Genomic DNA, 19,228 nt, shown 5'->3' on the forward strand with positions numbered 1-19,228 from the left:
AGAACCATTATTAAATCTCAGTTGAAACCCTGGAGAAATCCAGTTGTAATTCACTTTAACATTGCCAGCCCTGATACCTGGCCTCTGTCCTAATACGATTTTAGCTATACGGAGCCAACAGACAAGAAAAAAGTAGCGCACCAGATGATGTGTACGCACTGTGTTGTGATTCAGGAAATGCCGCCGTACTTCTGTCTTCACCCTCACACAATTAAGACTACCCTCAAAAATTAAAACTTTGTGATGGCCCTTGATTGCTCAACGGATAAAGTTGGGCCAGAGTGATCTCCTGAACTAGTTTCCATCGCCTAAGGGGGTCATAGAGGAATTTCCCAGGTTTTGTTTGTCCAAAATGGCCTGGGTTTTTAATCTGGATTTTCACCTCTCCCAGGAGATCCCATGGTTTCGGGTGGGGTGGGGAGTGTCCATATTGTGATACACAAGGTATCTAAGTTGTGGGGGACAGGCTGGGTGGACCAGAGGGTCTTTTCCTGGCTGTTCTTGTTAGTATGTTCGTAACTAGGCCAGACGGAGCAGAACATCCCAGGTCTGATTCTTTAGCTGGATGGCAATAAGGGCTACAACTGACCTTAGTGTCCTTGCTATGGAGGAAGAGAGAAACATAGAAAAATAGGAGCAGGAGTAGGCCATTCGGCCCTTCGAGCCTGTTCCGCCATTCAATATGATCATGGCTGATCCTCTATCTCAATACCATATTCCCGCTCTCTCGCCATACCCCTTGATGCCTTTTGTGTCTAGATGATGCCTTTTGTGCCTAAACTAAAATCAGCCAGTGTTCCCCTCCTGATGGCAGTCCTGCGACCCCGGCTGGGCAATGGGCATGTGTGGACCTCAGGCGAGACCACAAACAGGCCGGGCTGTGTCATTTCCCACCCTCCCTCCTACTCCCGTCCCCATTGATGATGACCATATAGGCTGACACAGGACTATTTAGATTAGTGCCGTCTATGTCCCCTGTGGAACTGTACCACATCACAGAACTGTAGGCTGAAGGGAAGAGGCACAAAATCAAAACCTCTCTCTTCTGATTTCTAACATCACCAGCCTCGTGTATCATCCACGTTCAAGTCAGTCAGTCATTTTATGCTGATATAGAATTACATAGAACTTACAGCACAGAAAAAAGCCATTCGGCCCAATTTATGCTCCACACAAGCCTCCTCTCACCCCTCTTCATCTAACCCCATCAGCATAGCCTTCTATTCCTTTCTCCCTCATGTATTTATCTAGCTTCCCCTTAAATGCATCGATGCTAGTCGCCTCAACTAGTCCTTGTGGTAGCCAGTTCCACATTCTAACCACTCTCTTGGTAAAGAAGTTCCTCCTGAATTCCTTATTGGATTTATTAATGGCCAGCTTATATTTATGGCCCCTCGTTTTGGTCTCGTCAAAGAAGTGGAAACAGCTTCTCTACATCTATCCCATCGAACCCAATCATCATTTTTGAAGACCTCTATCAGGTCTCCCTTCAACCTTCCGATGACCTGTCTGTTGTCCACACATGCTCGAAATGTGTACGGTTCACGCTGTACACAGACTGTATTTATGTCAGAAGGTTTGTAGCCCGAGAGCCTGCTCACCCAGCACCACAATCTGGCCCGATCTGCTAAAGCACCTGAAATAACTCATACATTTTTTGTACAAATACAAATATGATAGATGCAAGTTTACTTCAGAATTTGTAAAAAATTGAATATTTTGTTCCACATGGAAATGCATTTGTACAGAATTCCCAAAGCGCAAGTCATGTATATATTTTTTTTTTTTTAAAAAGGTTACTATTATTTTCATTCTTAAAATAAGGCTGCAGACCTGTGCAATGATGTCATCATCCTCCTATTAAATTAATGATTAATGGCCAACTCTGTGTAACGAGTGATGTGTTGCTATGGCACCGACACTACAGACTGGTACCTTAAGGGTTACGATAAAGCAGTTTTTTATTTCTTCCCCCTCCTCTGCCTTCTCCTTTTCAGTCACTGCTCCAAGGTTCACTCAAGGCCTCTGGAATCGTCTTAAGGTACTCGAGTGAGCTCAGCACTCCCAACATAACGGCAGAACAGTGGCTGCACTCAATTGCGAGGCAACATGAAACCCAGAAGGGAGCAAGCTGACAGCAAAAAACCCAGGCGTCTCTTGCCATGTTTTTCCACCCCCCGCTCCCCACCCGACCAAATGCAGATTGCAACCCACCTCGACTCTCGGTTACAGTCCGATCCCTCTCCTTATCCCCTCCTCTCCTCTCCTCTCTCTTTCTCCGCTGCAATATCTCGCCAGCTGCACAATATTATACTATCTCCCACCACCTCCCGCAGGCACCTGCTTTCCGAGAGAAGCAGCATACTGTAAAGGATATTTGACTTCATTTTTTTCTTGGGAGCAGGAGGCAGGATGGGGTGGGGGGGGGGGGAGAAATGATTTAGTAACATCAGTTAAGGCGAGGAGGTGGTTGTGGGCCGGTTGGGGGGGGGGGGGGGCGAGGGGAAGGGTTTAACTGTTTTTCAAAAATGAAAAGAAAAACCATTCAGCTTTCCACCATAGGCAGGCTGAATAAACTGAATTAATAAAAATAAATGCTACACTGGCAAGCCATTGGGAGCTACCCAAGTACAGCATCATTAGGCACAGAAATTTCAAGCTACCCATTGCAAACACACATGCACAAACAACGCAAATGTGCGCACACACACACACACACACACACACACACACACTCACACACAGGTCATGTGTCCCTCCTGCTCACCTGGATAACGGTGTCCTCTGCTCTAAGTGAGTGATGGACTCTCCCAGAGGTGCTGTAATTTAGCACTCCCGCATCCTGAAAAGAAGCCCCATCTGCCTGGCCCTGTCAGGGAAACCATCGCAAGAGAGCCGTGCTTCTCTCTATGGCTATCAAGCAGCAAATTATCATATTTCATGTGTCGTCGCTCCGGCACTGCTCCGAGCTTATTGGCTGGCGCCGGGAGCAGGAAATGTCAATGGCAATACAACATCGGTCTTGGCTTCTTCACAATGCAGCCGCGACAGGCTGGGCTTAGCAGGCTCGCTGCAGAAGGAGTTCAGCTCCTGACCCTCTCTCTCTCTCTCACAGCTGGCTGAGAGGCTTGTATTGGAGCAGGCGTGTTTCCTGTTTTTTTTTCACAGCTGAAGCAAAAGGGAGAGGACGTCACCGGGCTTGCACTCCTTAAGGGTGTCAGGAGATATGGGTCAAAGTTCAGCTCCTTTTTTTTCAATAAGCTGTGTGTGTGTGTGAAAAGAGGAGGAGTCACTATGTGGAGAGAATGGGGCATTACCACCAGTCAATTATTAGCAATTCAAACCCTTATCTAACGCAGGGAAATCAGTCAGCCAGCCACAGTGCAGAGAGTCAGGTACACAGCATACTGCGTACACTTGCGGGCAACATGCAAACACACACACAAACGTCCTGCCTTGTTTATTCTATGAACGGTGCATTTAGAGACAATGACAGTATTGCTTTGGATGCTAGGCAAATATCCTGCAATGCCAACAGAAAAAGTTATTTTAACTGCTGCATTTAACCCTTCTGGTGCCAAGTTAAAATAAGGTTTGTTTCCCCCCCCCACCACCGCCACCACATGGGTGACTTTGACAAGGCCACATTGATAAAGCAGCCTTGGTTGCCCCGAGAAGGTGCTGCCCGGGGGAACGTCGTGAATTTCCTGGCAAATCGTTTTGATAACCAAGCGTTTTACTGGGCCATGCCGGAAGACACAGAGAGTCGCCCACATTGTGCGGGACCGGAGTCAAGTGTAGGCTCGGGGTTGCCAACCCTCCAGGATTGCCCTGGAGGCTCCAGGAATTGAAGATTAATCTCCCGGACACGACCGCCAGCAACACCCGGGGAGAAAAATCATAGAGGCATTAAAAAAAAATGCGTGGCTTTTTTTTCTTCCATTTTCTTTGGACACTTTCAGTTATTAGTTAAAAAAATTAGATTGGTCAATGGGGGAAAAAGGCTGTTTTTTCTGGGCGGTGTGGTTGGAGGTGGGAGGTCATATGATGCAAATCTCCAGGAGTATGTCCAAGCAGAGTTGGCAACCCTAGCGTAGGCCAGACCGGGGTAGTGATGGCAGGGTTCCCTGAAGGAAATTGGTGAACTCACTGGGTCACTTCCAGTGCCATTTAAGTTCCCCTGGTGCCAGACGACAACATTTCCGGATTAATTGAAGGTAATTTATTTTTATTTTTTTATTCATTGATGGGATGTGGGCGTCGCTGGCTAGGCCTGCATTTAGTGCCCATCCCTAATTGCCCTTGAGAAGATGGTGGTGAGCCACCTTCTTGAACCGCTGCAGTCCATATGGTGTAGGTACACCCACAATGCTGTTAGGAAGGGAGTTCCAGGATTTTGGCCCAGCGACAGTGAAGGAACGGCAAAACAGGTCCAAGTCAGGATGGTGTGTGGCTTGGAGGGGAACTTGTAGGTGGTGATGTTCCCATGCATCTGCTGCCCTTGTCCTGCTAAGTGGTAGAGGTCGCGGGTTTGGAAGGTGCTGTTGAAGGAGCTTTGGCGAGTTGCTGCAGTGCATCTTGTAGATGGTACACACTGCAGCCACAGTGCGCCGGTGGTGGAGGGAGTGAATGTTGAAGGTGGTGGATGGAGTGCCAATCAAGCGGGCTGCTTTATCCTGAATGGTGTCGAGCTTCGAGTGTTGTTGGAGCTGCCCTCATCCAGGCAAGTGGAGAGTATTCCATCACACTCCTGACTTGTGCCTTGTAGATAGTGTAAAGGCTTTGCGGAGTCAGGAGGTGAGACACTTGCCGCAGAATTCCCAGCCTCTGGCCTGCTCTTGTAGCCACAGTATTTGTATGGCTGGTCCAGTTCAGTTTCTGATCAATGGTAACCCCCAGGATGTTGATAGTGGGGGATTCAGTGATGGTAATGCCATTGAATGTCAAGGGGAGATGGTTAGAGTCTCGCTTGTTGGAGATGGTCATTGCCTGGCACTTGTGTGGTGCGAATGTTACTTGCCACTTGTCAGCCCAAGTCTGAATGTTGTCCAGGTCTTGCTGCATATGGACACGGACTGCGTCAGTATCTGACAAGTCTCGCATGGTGCTGAACAGTGTGCAATCATCAGCGAACATCCCCACGATTTTAAGTCCCACAAATTGCTGAGGTGGGATTTGAACTCTCAGCATAACAACAGAAAACGTTGGAAAAAAACTCAGCAGGCTAGGGCAGCATCCGTGGAGAGAGAAACAGAGTTAACGTTAACTCTGTTTCTCTCCACGGATGCTGCCCTAGCCTGCTGAGTTTTTCCAGCGTTTTCTGTTGTTATTTCGGATTTCCAGTATCCGCAGTATTTTGCTATCGTTTGAACTCTCAGCCTCTGGGATGGTCGTTCAGCAGCGTAACCAGCAAACTGCTGTACTCTGCAGCGAGCAAGGCTTTAGAATTCTGCACCTGCGGAACCTCCATTATCTGCCTCGTGGAGGACTCGGCGCATGGTCAAGGGTCGCCCCAAATTAAGGGCTTATGTATATGCCAATAAGCCTTGCCACCGGAATGCAGACAAGGCCAATACGACTTAACAAAAGAAATGCTATGTAGCTTTGAAATAAAAATTCTGGAAAGTTGCAGGACGTCCGTCAGCATCTGAAGGCAGTAAAGGTGCGTTAGAGCTTTGGGTGGCGAGCCTCCATCCAAACTGAACAAGAAATCTTCCCTCTCCCAGATATTGACAGGCCTGCTGTGTATTTCCAGCATTTTCTGTTCATATTTCAGAGCTACAGTAGTTTTTTTTAAAAATCTCATTCTGCAATTTTATTCACCAAGAACAAAAAAGGAAAAGTACAAAGAGGAAAAGCTGTGTAATGAAGTGGTGTCTGAAGCAAGCCTTTAATAAGTGACTGCTAGATAATCACAGTAAGAGTGTTGATAATGGAGCTTCCAGGGCAATGGGTGAATCTAGTGTTTTAAAAAAGCAAAGCAAAAAAAGTTAAAATGCATGTATTGGAATGCGCAGAGTGTGGGAAATAAACTGGGGGATCTGGAAGCAATTATATACTTGAAAAGGAAACATTTGCAGGGCTACGGGGAAAGAGCAGGGGAGTGGGATTAATTGGATCGCTCTTTCAAAGAGCCGGCACAGATGCAATGGGCTGAATGGCCTCCGTCTGTGCTGTATGATTCTATGATTTTACAGGAAAATCTAGAATTAACAGAAACCTGGCTGCAAACTGGACAAGGGTAGAAAATAAACATCTTGTCGTGCCTTCTGCTGCCCAGGCCCTAAGCTCTGGAATTCCCTCCCTAAACCTCTCTACCTCTCTCCCCTCCTTTAAGATGCTCTTTAAAACATACTTCACCCATCCTAATATCTCCTTATGTGGCTCGGCATCAAATTTTGCTCGATAACACTCCTGGGAAGTGCCTTGGGAAGTTTTACTACATTAAAGGCGCTATATAAATGCAAGTTGTTGTAATATATTTAGGAGGGATAGGAAACTTAAATATCATTGCTCTTGTGCCTATATCCCAATATTTTTTTTTAATGGAAAACAAAAGGGGTCACAGCCCAGATCCCTGGGCCTCATCGCTACCCACATTATGCCAATCCAGCAACAACCCCTTTACCCCTCCTCTCTACATTTACCTCTAACTGTCTCCTTGGCATTTCTCTATCCTTGTGGCTACACTCTCCAATACCACATGCCTTCATTTTTTACAAGTCTACATTATTTGGCAGCTTAATCAAACACACATATAGACAAAGTCCACCGCATTCTCTGTATCAATACATTCTGTGAATTCTCAGAACGTTCAATGAAGCCGGTCAAGTATGACCTGCCCTGCACAAATCCACGCTAACTGCCCCAGATCAGCACATGACCAAGTCACTTAAGAATTTTTTATGCTTCAAGAAGGTCTCTCTTTTTGCCCAGGCTGTCGAGATTCAGCTCTTTTAATCTTCTCTGACTGCACATCAACTTACACCTGGGATCAGTCTTGTTGACATGAAGGGAAGTGGCTTGGAAGAGTTACTGAGCCCAATAACGAGGGAGCAGAATGAAACATGCACAGTTGGAATATCGAGATCACTGAAGCCCCCGTGGGTCCATTAACACATCTCTGCATGATTTGGAGGTTTTTGGGGGGGGGGGGGGGGTGGGGAGTGGGGGGGAAGTCAGTAATTCCCCCGTGCCAGTCCCCTTGATGCGACTAAACATCATCAGCACTTGCTGATTTGCGCAAATATTTATTCTGAAACGAACATTTAAAAAATAAATCTTTATTTGTTTTAAAAATATTGATGGGTGGCATTCTCCGGTGACAACCCCCTAGCTTTGGCGTTGTGTTAAGGACGGGAGAATTTGTCACGAACCCTCTGCTGGAAATCTTGCCTCAACACCTCGTGCAGCCTTTAACAACATGCGACTAACCCCTTGAGAACCAACACATAAATAGACTGCACAATGAGAATGTGATGTTTTACAGAATTATAGAAATTGCAGTAGAGTGGGAGGCTGCTTTCCTATTGTGCTTATGTCAGTGCTAGCTGCCTTAAAGGAGCTTTCCGCCAAATCCCATTTTCCTATTCTTTAAACATCTTTCTTTCCACTGATAATTCTGTGTATTCAACTTTTAGATGGGCCTATGCTAACTATAGCCATTACATAGCATGTACAGCACAGAAACAGGCCATTCGGCCCAACTGGTCTGTGCCGGTGTTTATGCTCCACACGAGGCTCCTCCTACCCTACTTCATCTCACCCTATCCCATGTACCCAATTCTCTACTGGACAGCTGTGCTTCCAATTGGACACTATAGAAAAGATCAAAGTGTTTCCAACTGGACAACCTATAAATGTCAGCTGCGACTCAGTAGGTAGCACTCTCGCCTCCGAGTTAGACTGGATCAGCATGGATTTGTACAGGGCAGGTCATACTTGTGGGTTCAAGAGAGACTCGAGAGACTTAAGCACAGAATCCAGGCTGACACTTTCAGTGTAACACTGAGGGAGCGCTGCTCTGTCAAAGGTGCCACCTTTCAGTTGGGACATTAAATCGAGGCCCCAACTGCCCTCTCAAGTGGACGTAAAAGATCCTATGGCACTATTCAAAGAGGAGCAGGGTTTTTCTCCCCGGTGTCCTGGGCAACGTTTATCCCTCAACCAACATCACTAAAAACAGTAATTTTTCTGCCACATTTCCTACATATCAATAATGGCTACACTTCTAAAAAGTATTTCATTGACTGTAAAGCACTTTGAGATGCCCTGAGATTGTGAAAAGTGCTATATAAATGCAAGCCTTTCTTGCACTAATATCAATACAGGGGCAACAAAAAATAATTTACGCCAACGCATTTTAATGTTGTGAAAGTACATGTCTTGTGCGATAGTTTTAATTCATTGCCTTAGAATTCCCATCAGTGACAGGCCTGTAATGACCAGTGTAATGACCCGTGTGCTACACAGAATGCTCAGAACCCTCTCTCTGGGCACAAGCCGCATTTGGAAGACACGAATCTATGATTATTACACCACTGGATCACAATACCACTGTTAGCTTTTGTCGAAATCTCAGTAACAACAACGGGGTGATTTGCTCAGCCCTGGGGAGGCTGTATGGAAGCGGGACTGCTGGGAAAATGGCAGAATTTGGGGGGGGGGGGGGTTGGCAAACCCACCCCCAACCCGCCTCCATGCCATCTTCCCAGGAGGCGGGTAGCCGTCCCGTGCCGGGTCCCGTCTCCTTGGAGGCAGGAAGGAATTAAAGCCTATTAACTGCCTGTTAACAGGTAGTTAACAGGCAGAAAATAGCATTATCCCGTTTTTGCCCTCACAAGTGCGGGCTTCACCCAGAGAGTGGTGAACCTATAGAATTCTTTACCACAGAAGACAGTTGAGGCCAATTCATTAAATATATTCAAGAAGGAGTTAGATATATTTCTTAAGGCTAAGGGGAATCAAGGGATATGGGGAGAAAGCAGGGACAGGGTACTAAATTTGGATGATCAGCCATGATCGCATTGAATGGCGGAGCAGGCTCGAGGGGCCGAATGGCCTACTCCTGCTCCTATCTTCTATGTTTCTATGTTTTGACAGATGACACGTCACACGTTGACGTGCTCTGCAACCGGCTTTCCCGTAATTGGCCTGCTAAGCCCACTGGGTGGGCTTAACAAGGTCAATCAAGAGAAAATAGCGTGGGTTGACCACAACTCGATGGAGGCGGGACTGAAACCCGACAAGCAGCAGTCCTGCCTCCAACGCACCTCCATTCACAAAATCACCCCCAACGTTACTAAAACTTAGAAAAGTTAAGCCGTTTGAGCCTCCAGGGATAACTTTTTGCAACGAAACAAAAGAGCTATTCGAAAGTACATTTATGCCAAGACAACTGTAAATTAGGAACTAATCCATATTACGACAGATTTCTGTACTATCTACTTTATGACACCCAGTAATAGAAACCAATATGAAGATTACTCTGTCGGTGTTCCACAAACAAAAAAGCTTGCTCATTCTGAAAGCAGCACAGTCGCTGACTCAGTACTCGGAGGGTTAAAACAATGGGTTTCAGTTCACCGCACGACTACCCAATATGTAGAAAACTTAACAACAGCCCCAACCGAAGGAGGTGAACTGTACGCTTCACTTCAAAATGCTGCAACGTCTAAAACTTGGTTACATGTGGGATTACCCGAACGGTTAAATATTAATCCCCTCCCCGGACTCACAAATTCCCCACATACTGCCACCAACACATGGTTATCTAATATTAAACACAACCTGCAAAGTCCCATTCATCAGTGTTACGTGATTCCGAAGCTAGCCACTAAAGTAATGTAGAGAGAGAGAGAAAAACAAGTCTGTGGCCTTTTTAAAAAAAAAACTTCGCAACTACAAGACTGAGTTGCGCATTCGGTTCGAAGCTGGCCCATCCTGAAGTGATGAAAGGCTCCTATCTCCAATGGATGGGAGGGGTTGTGCACGATAGTAAGTCTGCAGCAGTCTCAACCCAACTCCTCTTAAGCATGGGCTCGGGTTGCCAACTCTGGTTGGGTGTATTCCTGGAGATTTCAGCACATGACCACTAGCCTCCAAATGGCACGTCCCCACACCATTGGTTGCCTGGCACGTCCCCACACCATTGGTTGCCTGGCACGTCCATCCTTATGACGCACTGCCTTCCCGTACCGAGTATAAAGTGAAGAGACTTTTTGTTACTTGGTTGGGTGATTCTTGACGGTCAGTCAAACAACTAACTTTCCCATCTCCGATATTTTTACGACCAATAAATGAAAGTGTTCAAAGTAAATGGAAACACACAATTTTTTTAAAACCCCCCCTATGATCTTTCTCCCCGAGTGTTGCTGGCAGCAGAATCCAGGAGATGAATCTTCAATTCCTGGAGACTCCAGGACAATCCTGGAGGGTTGGCGACCCACGAGCTGGCACTCACTCAGAGGCCATGGGATAGTGACTGCGAGAAGTTGTGAATGTCACACTGGTTCACAGGTTTAATACTCAGCACAGAAAATTAGTCCGTAAAAAAATAATGACACGTTCCATCTCATCTGTGCCATGTATATTGAACGGAGCTTCAGGCAATGAGAAGTCTTCTGCCCATGTAAAATATGGATGGAAACCTTACAATCATGTTCAAAGAGTAAAAAGAGAAACAACTTAGAAACCAGGGGAATCCTTACAATGTCTTACTTTGCAAATGTTCAAGACATCAATCCTAACAAACCAATTACAAAAAGAACCATAATGAATATTTTGCTTCCGAGGGCGGGGTTAAGGCACATTGTAAACTCAGTGAAGAGTTGACGGGGCAAATCGTTTTTTTTTTGCTGCTGACAATGATTTTTAAACTGTCTCTGGGCAATCTAATCACCCACCTGGGAACTGTTCAAAGTTCACTGTGCTCCGCTCACTGTTCTACTCCAGACACTGCGCAGCTGAAGTAATGTGAGGCTGCTCCTGAAGGGGTCTCATACTGCTCGTCAGAAATCAAACTGACTGACTTTATCTCGAGATACATCACAGAGCTTGCATCATTGCAAAGCCAAAATGACTTCAACAACAACAACAACTTGCATTTTTACATAGTGCCTGTAACGTAGGAACACGTCCCAAGGTGCTTCACAGGAGCGTACTCAGACAAAAACTGACACCGAGTCAAAGAAGGAGACATTAGGACAGGTGACCAAAAGCTTGGTCAAAGAGGTAGGTTTTAAGCAGTGTCTTAAAGAAGGAGAGAGAGGCGAAGAAGTTTGGGGAGGGAATTCCAGAGCTTGGGGCCTGGAAGGCTGAAGGTACGGCTGCCAATGGTGGGGCGAAGGTAGTGGGGGATGTGCAAGAGGCCAGAGTTGGAATGGCACAGCGATCCCAGAGACTTCACATTAAAGGTTATTCATGTTGAAGTTTTTGCAATATAGATGGCGATCAGGAAGGCTTGTAGTTGGAGCACACTCGCTGGTGAATGCTTTTGCCAAGTCATGCCCTTATAGGAACTCAAGGGTGAAGACTGAAGTACACACATCATGCATTACATAAATTGACCACCAGGCACCCTAATGGCTCAGCTGGTAAATCCACCGCCCAATGGAACTGAGCGCTACAGACCAAGAAGTTGCCAGATTCGATCCCCAATCTGTACTGACTGAGCTGAGAGCAAGAGCACCAGTGCTAAAATTGGCCTCAGTGTTGGAGGGCAGCGAGAGTTGGTGCTACCATGCCCTGGCACCACCAGTCAATCCCTTCAGGAAAGAAGGGGCAAAAAAAATGCAAATATATTCAGGATGAATTGGAAGAAATCATGTCCCACTAATGAAATGCTTCAAGGTCTAATTCAGATTATTACTGAATCTTTTTTCTGTTGATTGTTGACCATTCAGCTTGGGTAACAAGAGTGTCTACAACTGTTGAATTATCCTCCTGTACTCACTTCCCGTAGATCCAGACTATTACTGACAGGGCCAGATGAGGAGGTCAGATACGTTATGGCTATGGTATGTTGCTAAGACTCGAACAGTTCCAAGTCACATACATGTGGTATTGGTACGGTGCAATGCTAAACCTGAGCAGCTCTTAAGTCACATATACTCTGTTGCTACAGCATGTTGCTCGGTCCCAACCAGCTCTGATTCTTGTACTAAATAGCTGCTATTCAGCATTTCCTTGCACATTTTCATGAGACAATCGTGTCTCTCTTTCTGAGCAGAATTTCTTACCTCTTTTAAAACCAACAGTAGTTCATTCAAAAAGCACTACAGGTGGGAGAAATCTCTATGGTATTGTCCATTCATTAAGCACACCTTTGTGGCCACAAGTAGTGGCTTCTTGCTGAATGACTGCACACAGTTCGAATCACTCATAATCTTAAAATTAGAGCCAGGTCATTCAGGAGTGAAATCAGGAAGCACTTTTTCACACAAAGGGTGGTGGAAATCTGGAACCCTCGCCCCTAAAAGGCTGTGGATGTTGGTGGTCAATTGGAGCTTCCAAGACCGATAGATAGCTTTTTGTTAGTAAGGATATCAAGGGATATGGAGCAAAGGCGGGTAAATGGAGTGCAGATCAGCCATGATCTGACTGAATGGCGGAGCAGGCCCGAGGGGCTGAATGGCCTACTCCTATTCCTAACTGCTGTGCAACAACGCATGACTTGGAAGGAAAACTATGGATCAGATAATGCAGTGACATTACAAAGGTTGATGAATATTAAACTGAACAGAGGGTACCATAAATGTTCAATGCTGAAATAAGCAGCAATTCTCAACACCCTCCACCCCCTACCCCACCAACAGTTTAATTGAGGAGAGATATGCTCAAAGGGTGGCTCCCCTTTCGCCCCCACCAAAAAAATGGTCAAAAAGTCTCTGCTGTACAGAGTCTATCTGCCACTTCCTGATCAGTTCCACTCTGTAATGGGCAGGGAGCATGTGCAATCTACCGTGGGTGTTGGGAGTAATTTACAGAGCATATAAGGAAACAGTAGAGCTCATTGTTCATGGAACAGTTTGGCTACCTTGTGCAAATTTCCTTTCACCTCACCAACCTCCCCCCCCCCCCCCCCCCCCGCTGCTACCCCCGCCACCCGCCCCCCCCCCCCCCACCACCAGAGGCTCAGTCAGTTATCAGCTGTGGTGTTATTGGCAACCTCTGGACACTGCAGCCTTCTATATGGTCTCTCAACAGCCAAAGCCATTCAAAAAAAGATAGTGATGCCTCCAATCAAGACCAAATGGCAACACTCCCCTTCTTAACAGTAATTAATTAGTGCAACAAAAACTAACTGCGTAAAAAAAAATCCTTTTAACCAAAATTTCAGTTAAAAGGATGTGTTTATTTTGGCGCACTCGCTTGGTTGGAAATCCCCGACTTGTTGTGTTTCCAGCTAGAATTATCTCTATTATCATCAAGTCCAAGGTGTGCCTGGTTCAAAATAAGAGCTAAACAGCAAAACAAGCAAGAGTTTGATTTTTCAGCAACACAATCATCCTAACAAGGAAATGTGCTCTGGCCCGCCCGCTTGCTGCATGACGCAAAGCACCATGGTAACATTTAGTGGTCATAACAAAATTGAAGGAACTTGCATTTATATAGCGCCTTTCACGACCTCAGGGTGTCCCACAGCAGTTTACAGCCAATAAAGTACTTTTTGAAGCGCAGTCACTGTTGTAATCATAGAAAGTTACAACACGGAAGGAGGCCATTTCGGCCCATTGTGTCCACGCCGACCAACAAAGAGCGATCCAGCCTAATCCCACTTCCCAGCTCTTGGTCCATAGCCCTGCAGGTTAGAGCATCCCAAGTGCACATCCAAGTACTTTTTAAATGTGGTTAGGGTTCCTGCCTCTAACACCCTTTCAGGCAGTGAGTTCCAGACCTCCACAACCCTCTGGGTGAAGAAATTTCCCCTCAAATCCCCTCTAAACCTTCCCCCAATTATTTTAAATCTGTGCCCCCTGGTTTTTGACCCCTCTGCTAAGGGAAATAGGTCCTTTCTATCCACTTTATCTATGCCCTGCATAACTTTATACACCTCAATAAGATCTCCCCTCAGTCTCCTCTGTTCCAAGGAAAACAGACTCAGCCTATCCAGTCTTTCCTCATAGCTAAGATTCTCTACTCCTGGCAACATCCTTGTAAATCTCCTCTGTACCCTCTCTAGTGCAATCACATCTTTCCTGTAAATGTGGTAACCAGAACTGCACGCAGTACTCTAGCTGAGGCCTAACTAGTGTTTTATACAGTTGAAGCATAACCCCCCCTGCTCTTGTATTCTATGCCACGGTTAATAAAGGCAAGCATTCCGTATGCCTTCTTAACCACCTTATCTACTTGGCCTGCTACCTTCAGGGATCTGTGGACATGCACTCCAAGATCCCTTTGTTCATCTACACTGTAATGATCAGTAACATGTCATTCTAGAATGGTACACTAGGTGGAGCTGTATGTTTAGCAGTGGGCTACCCACAAGGCAGTAGTCAAGATGGATGCCTGTACACTAGTCCACATGGCTGAATAAATGACTAGCTCAAGCTAGCTCTTCATAATGAAAACCTCTATTTATTTATGAACATAACATGGTACCAGGAGTGGTAATCTCTGCTGAACATTGTGAAACGCGACATGGCGAATTTGAAGCCACCGGAGGGTTTGAAACTCAAGGGGAATGTCGACTGCAATTGGCGGACTTTCAAACAACAATTCGAACTCTACATTGCTGCCATCGGGTTCGGTACGATGCCAGATGCAAGGAAAATAGCGTTACTGCTCACGGTTGCAGGCCCGCAGGCGATAGAGGTATTTAATACGTTTGTATTTGATCAAGAGGAGGACAGAGAAAAAATGGACAATGTGCTAAAGAAGTTTGATACACATTGTTCTCCCAAAAAGAACAAGACCTATGAGAGGTACGTGTTCCATTCACGGACACAGCAGCAAAATGAGACTTTTGATAGCTTTGTGACCGATCTGAAACTGAAAGCACAGACATGTAATTTCTCTGCGCTGAAATCATCCATGATTCGTGACCAGATTGTGTTTGGTATTCATGATAAAAAGGTCAGGGAACGTTTGTTGAGAGAAACTGAACTAACATTGGAGAAAGCTGTGAAAATATGCCATGCCAGTGAGCTAGCTCAACAGCACGCAAAGACTTTCAGTGAAATTAATAATAATGCGACTGTAGTAAGTGATAGTGCTGCTGTCGGTGCTGTGTCCTACGAGGGGAAGAAACATGGGCAGAACAGAAATGCAAAGCAATCGGAGGATGGAACTTTTAATTGTAAACGCTGTGGTTACAAACACCAGTCAAGACAATGCCCTGCGTTTGGAAAAATGTGCACAAAATGTAATGGAATCACTTTGCCAAACAATACTTTTCAAAAGTAAAAACAAAGAAAGGGCAACAAGTCAATGTGATTGAGGACACTGATTTAAGTGAGACATTTTTTGTAGGAATGGTGCCATGTGACAATATCGAAAAGGATACAGAAAATGTGCAGCCCTCAGGAATGGACAATGCTGAACATAAAGTTAATGCAGTAAAAGAGGACAAATGGATGATGCCACTGCAGGTAAATGGAGCATTAGTTACATTGAAACTAGACACTGGGGCAAAAGCAAACTTAATCAGTATGAGTGACATTAAAAATATGAAAGAAAAGCCCAAAATACAGAAAAAGTCAGTACTACTGAAGAAATATAATAGACAGAAAATAGATAGCTTAGGTGTATGCAGACTTAAAGTGACAGTCAAAGACAAAGTGCATCATCTCATGTTTTCTGTTGTGGCTGAAGGACTTGATTCACTACTAGGTGACAAAGCTTGTGAGGACTTAGAACTGGTCAAGAGAGTCTACCATACAAACTGTTGCCACTCCTTACAGTTGAAGCATGGACCATTGTCGCTAACGGCAATCCTTGGAATCTAAGACAGAGACTTCAACTGTTAAAGCTGAAACAGAAATCACACTATCACAAGTCATCCAAAACTCTGAAACCATTGACAAGGGATGATGTTGTCAGGATTGAGGATCCAGATGCATGGAACAGGAAAGCTACAGTTCTTGAGGAAGTAGGACCAAGGTCATACACTGTTAGAACTGAGGAAGGACAGATTCTCAAGAGGAACCACCGTTCCCTCCTGAAAACACAAGAAACTATCCAAGAGCAAATCGATGACAATGCCGCAACTGAATCTTATCACTCACCACCAGAACAATCTAACACAAACACACATACAGGCTCTCATGAAAACACATCAGACTTACCTGTGCTGAGAAGATCCACACGTGAAGTAAAAAAGACTGATAAACTATAATAAAAGAATGAAAAGCTTAGAGTTCATAAAGTAAAGCTTTGAAAATGTGTTGACTGTTGTGAAGATGTTTATGTCGTTATGATTGATTGATATTGATTTTGTTTAACCCCTAAGGAAGGGGGATGTAATGATCAGTAACATGTCATTCTAGAATGGTACACTAGGTGGAGCTGTATGTTTAGTAGTGGGCTACCCACAAGGCGGTAGTCAAGATGGATGCCTGTACACTAGTCCACATGGCTGAATAAATGACTAGCTCAAGCTAGCTGTTCATAATGAAAACGTTTATTTATTTATGAATAACATACACTACTCAGTGTCCTACCATTTAATGTGTATTCCCTTTCCTTGTTAGCCCTCCCCAAATGCATTACCTCACACTTCTCCGGATTGAATTCCATTTGCCACTGTTCTGCCCACCTGACCAATTTATTGATATCTTCCTACAGTCTACAGCTTCCTTCTTCAGTATCAACCACACAGCCGATTTTAGTATCATCTGCAAACTTCTTAATCATACCCCCTATATTCAAGTCAAGATCATTGATATATACCACAAAAAGCAAGGGACCTAGTACTGAGCCCTGCGGAACCCCACTGGAAACAGCCTTCCAGTCACAAAAACACTCATCAACCATTACCCTCTGCTTCCTGTCTCCGAGCCAGTTTTGAATCCAACTTGACACTTTGCCTTGGATCCCATGGGCTTTTAACTTCGTGACCAGTCTGCCATGTGGAACCTTATCAAAAGCCTTGCTAAAGTCCATATACACTACATCAAATGCACTACCCTCATCTACCCTCCTTGTTACCTCCTCAAAAAATTCAATCAAGTTTGTCAGGAATCGAGGCAGCCAATTTGCTCACAGCCAGGTCCCACAAACAGCAAATGTGATAAGTGACCAAATAATCAGTTTTCAGTGATGTTGATAAAGGGATAAATATTGACCAGGACACCGGGGAGAACTCCCCTGCTCGTCTTTGAAATAGTGCCGTGGGATCTTTTACGGCAACCTGAGAGGGCAGGTGGAGCCTCGGTTTAACGCCTCATCCGAAAAATTGCACCTCCGACAGTGCTGCACCAGAGTAACAACGCCAATGGTGAGAGTAATAATGATGGCGTGTTAAGAGCTCCACATTCAAAGAACGGCACGGAAAATGATTCCAGAGATTACAAAGTATTAAAAATAAACAGGGTACAATGAATAATGCAACACGCGCTTGTGTTCTGATCTCATTTCTTCCTTTCTCTATTTCTGTCAATTTGCTTCCTCCCATTTCTCCTCCTCTTTGCTTGAAGGATTTGGACCCCTACTGGGGCACGATTTTATAGCAGCAAGGAACACCACTCCAGGGAAAGGAGGTATTACTGAGCCAGGCAGTGTGAGGGACATGGGTCACTGTAAATCAATATTATCAATAACAACAAGCATTTGTATAGCGCATTTAATGTAGAAAAACTTTCCAAGGCGATTCACAGAGGCATGTACAAAATGGATGCCAAACCAAAGAAGAGATTAGAAGGGGTGACCAAAGGCTTGCTCAAAGAGGTGAATTTTAAGGAGGGTCTTCAAGGAGCAAAGAGGTGGAGAGGTTTATCTTCAGGGAGTGAATTCTAAAGAGTGGGACCTAAGCAGATAAAGGCACCAATGGTGGGGCGAAGGGAGGGGGGAGCTGTACAAGAGATCAGTGCATTTTTCACAACAGTAGACCCAGGTGTCACAGAGTTTCAGCTGTGTCACAGTGTGGGGTTCAGTATCTCTTCCAAGCCACATTGGAAAATCCTGGGGTAAGGACAGGGTAGGTAGGAAGGAGAAAGAAAAGAAAGAGCGTACAAACTTGCATTTATATAGCTCCTTTCATGATCTCAGCCAATGAAGCACTTTCTGAAGTGTAGTCACTGTTGTAGTGTAGGAAGCAAGACAGCCAATTTGCACACAGCAAGCTCCCACAAACAGCAATGAGATAACAGCCAGTTCATCTGTATTTTAGTGCTGTCCCAATAAGTGGACATTCAATGAAGAATAGCCACTTGGGTAAGGAAGCAAAGAGTGCCCCAGGGAACCGAAACTCAGCAGGGGAAGAGAAGAGCAGAAAATTGAAAAGAACAAAGCAAGGGCAATCTTTTTAACTATTTCCAGTAAGAAACAAGGAGAGACATACCTGTATCTGTATCCGGGCACAATGGATCACCTGGGCACCGCGACTACCGGAAGTCAGGTGGATTCCTTCACAGGTATGGACTCCGACCCACCTAATTTTCTGGTATTCGCTGTGCCCGGATATAGGAACATCTCTCCTCCATCTCTGCATTACAAAAGGTTAATTGTTGAAAGGAATTTCCATACAGTACCAGGAGCTGTAATAAGGCCTGACATTATTATATTTCCTGTCCTTATTCACACTGCTTGCACAATCGCTGCTTGTTAAATACAGAAAGGGGATGTGCCATGAGCCATGGTTCTGATTTAACAGCAAACAATCTTTTCCTCCTAATCTCTCGTTAAAAAAACAAAACGTGGGTTTGTTACTTCAGGTTTTAACCTGTGATCATCCAACTGATGAATTGTGGCTTTGCTTGGATGAATGTTTCTTACTACGGTAGCCAGGGCAACTGTTTCCACTGGCAGGAGGGTCAATAACCAGAGGACACAGATTGTAGATAATTGCCAAAAAATCCAGAGGGGAAATGAGGAGAATTTTTTTTTTTTTTTAACTCAGCGATTTGTTACAATCTGGAATGCAGTACCTGAAAGGGCGGTGGAAGCCGATTCAAAAGTGAATTGGATAAATACTTGAAAAAGGAGAAATTTGCAGGGCTATGGGGAAAGGGCAGGGGGAGTGGAAATAATTGGACAGCTCTATCAAAGAGCCGGCACAGACACAATG

At 45.1% G+C, this 19,228-nt stretch overlaps 1 protein-coding gene across 1 annotated transcript in view; it reads right to left on the minus strand.

Annotated features, from left to right (window-relative positions):
- LOC147103336 (transcription factor HIVEP3-like) overlaps positions 1-3,247 on the minus strand; it is a 492,205-nt gene extending 488,958 nt beyond the window's left edge. Inside the window, exon 1 of the mRNA XM_085962816.1 lies at positions 2,768-3,247. The gene's annotated coding sequence lies outside the window, so the exon portion shown is untranslated. The remainder of the gene's footprint in view (positions 1-2,767) is intronic.
- Between the last annotated feature and the right edge of the window lie 15,981 nt (positions 3,248-19,228).

The sequence above is a fragment of the Somniosus microcephalus genome, chromosome 20 (genome assembly GCF_052327205.1).
Source record: "Somniosus microcephalus isolate GS21.2 chromosome 20, FLI_Smic_1.0, whole genome shotgun sequence".
Lineage (NCBI taxonomy): Eukaryota > Metazoa > Chordata > Chondrichthyes > Squaliformes > Somniosidae > Somniosus > Somniosus microcephalus.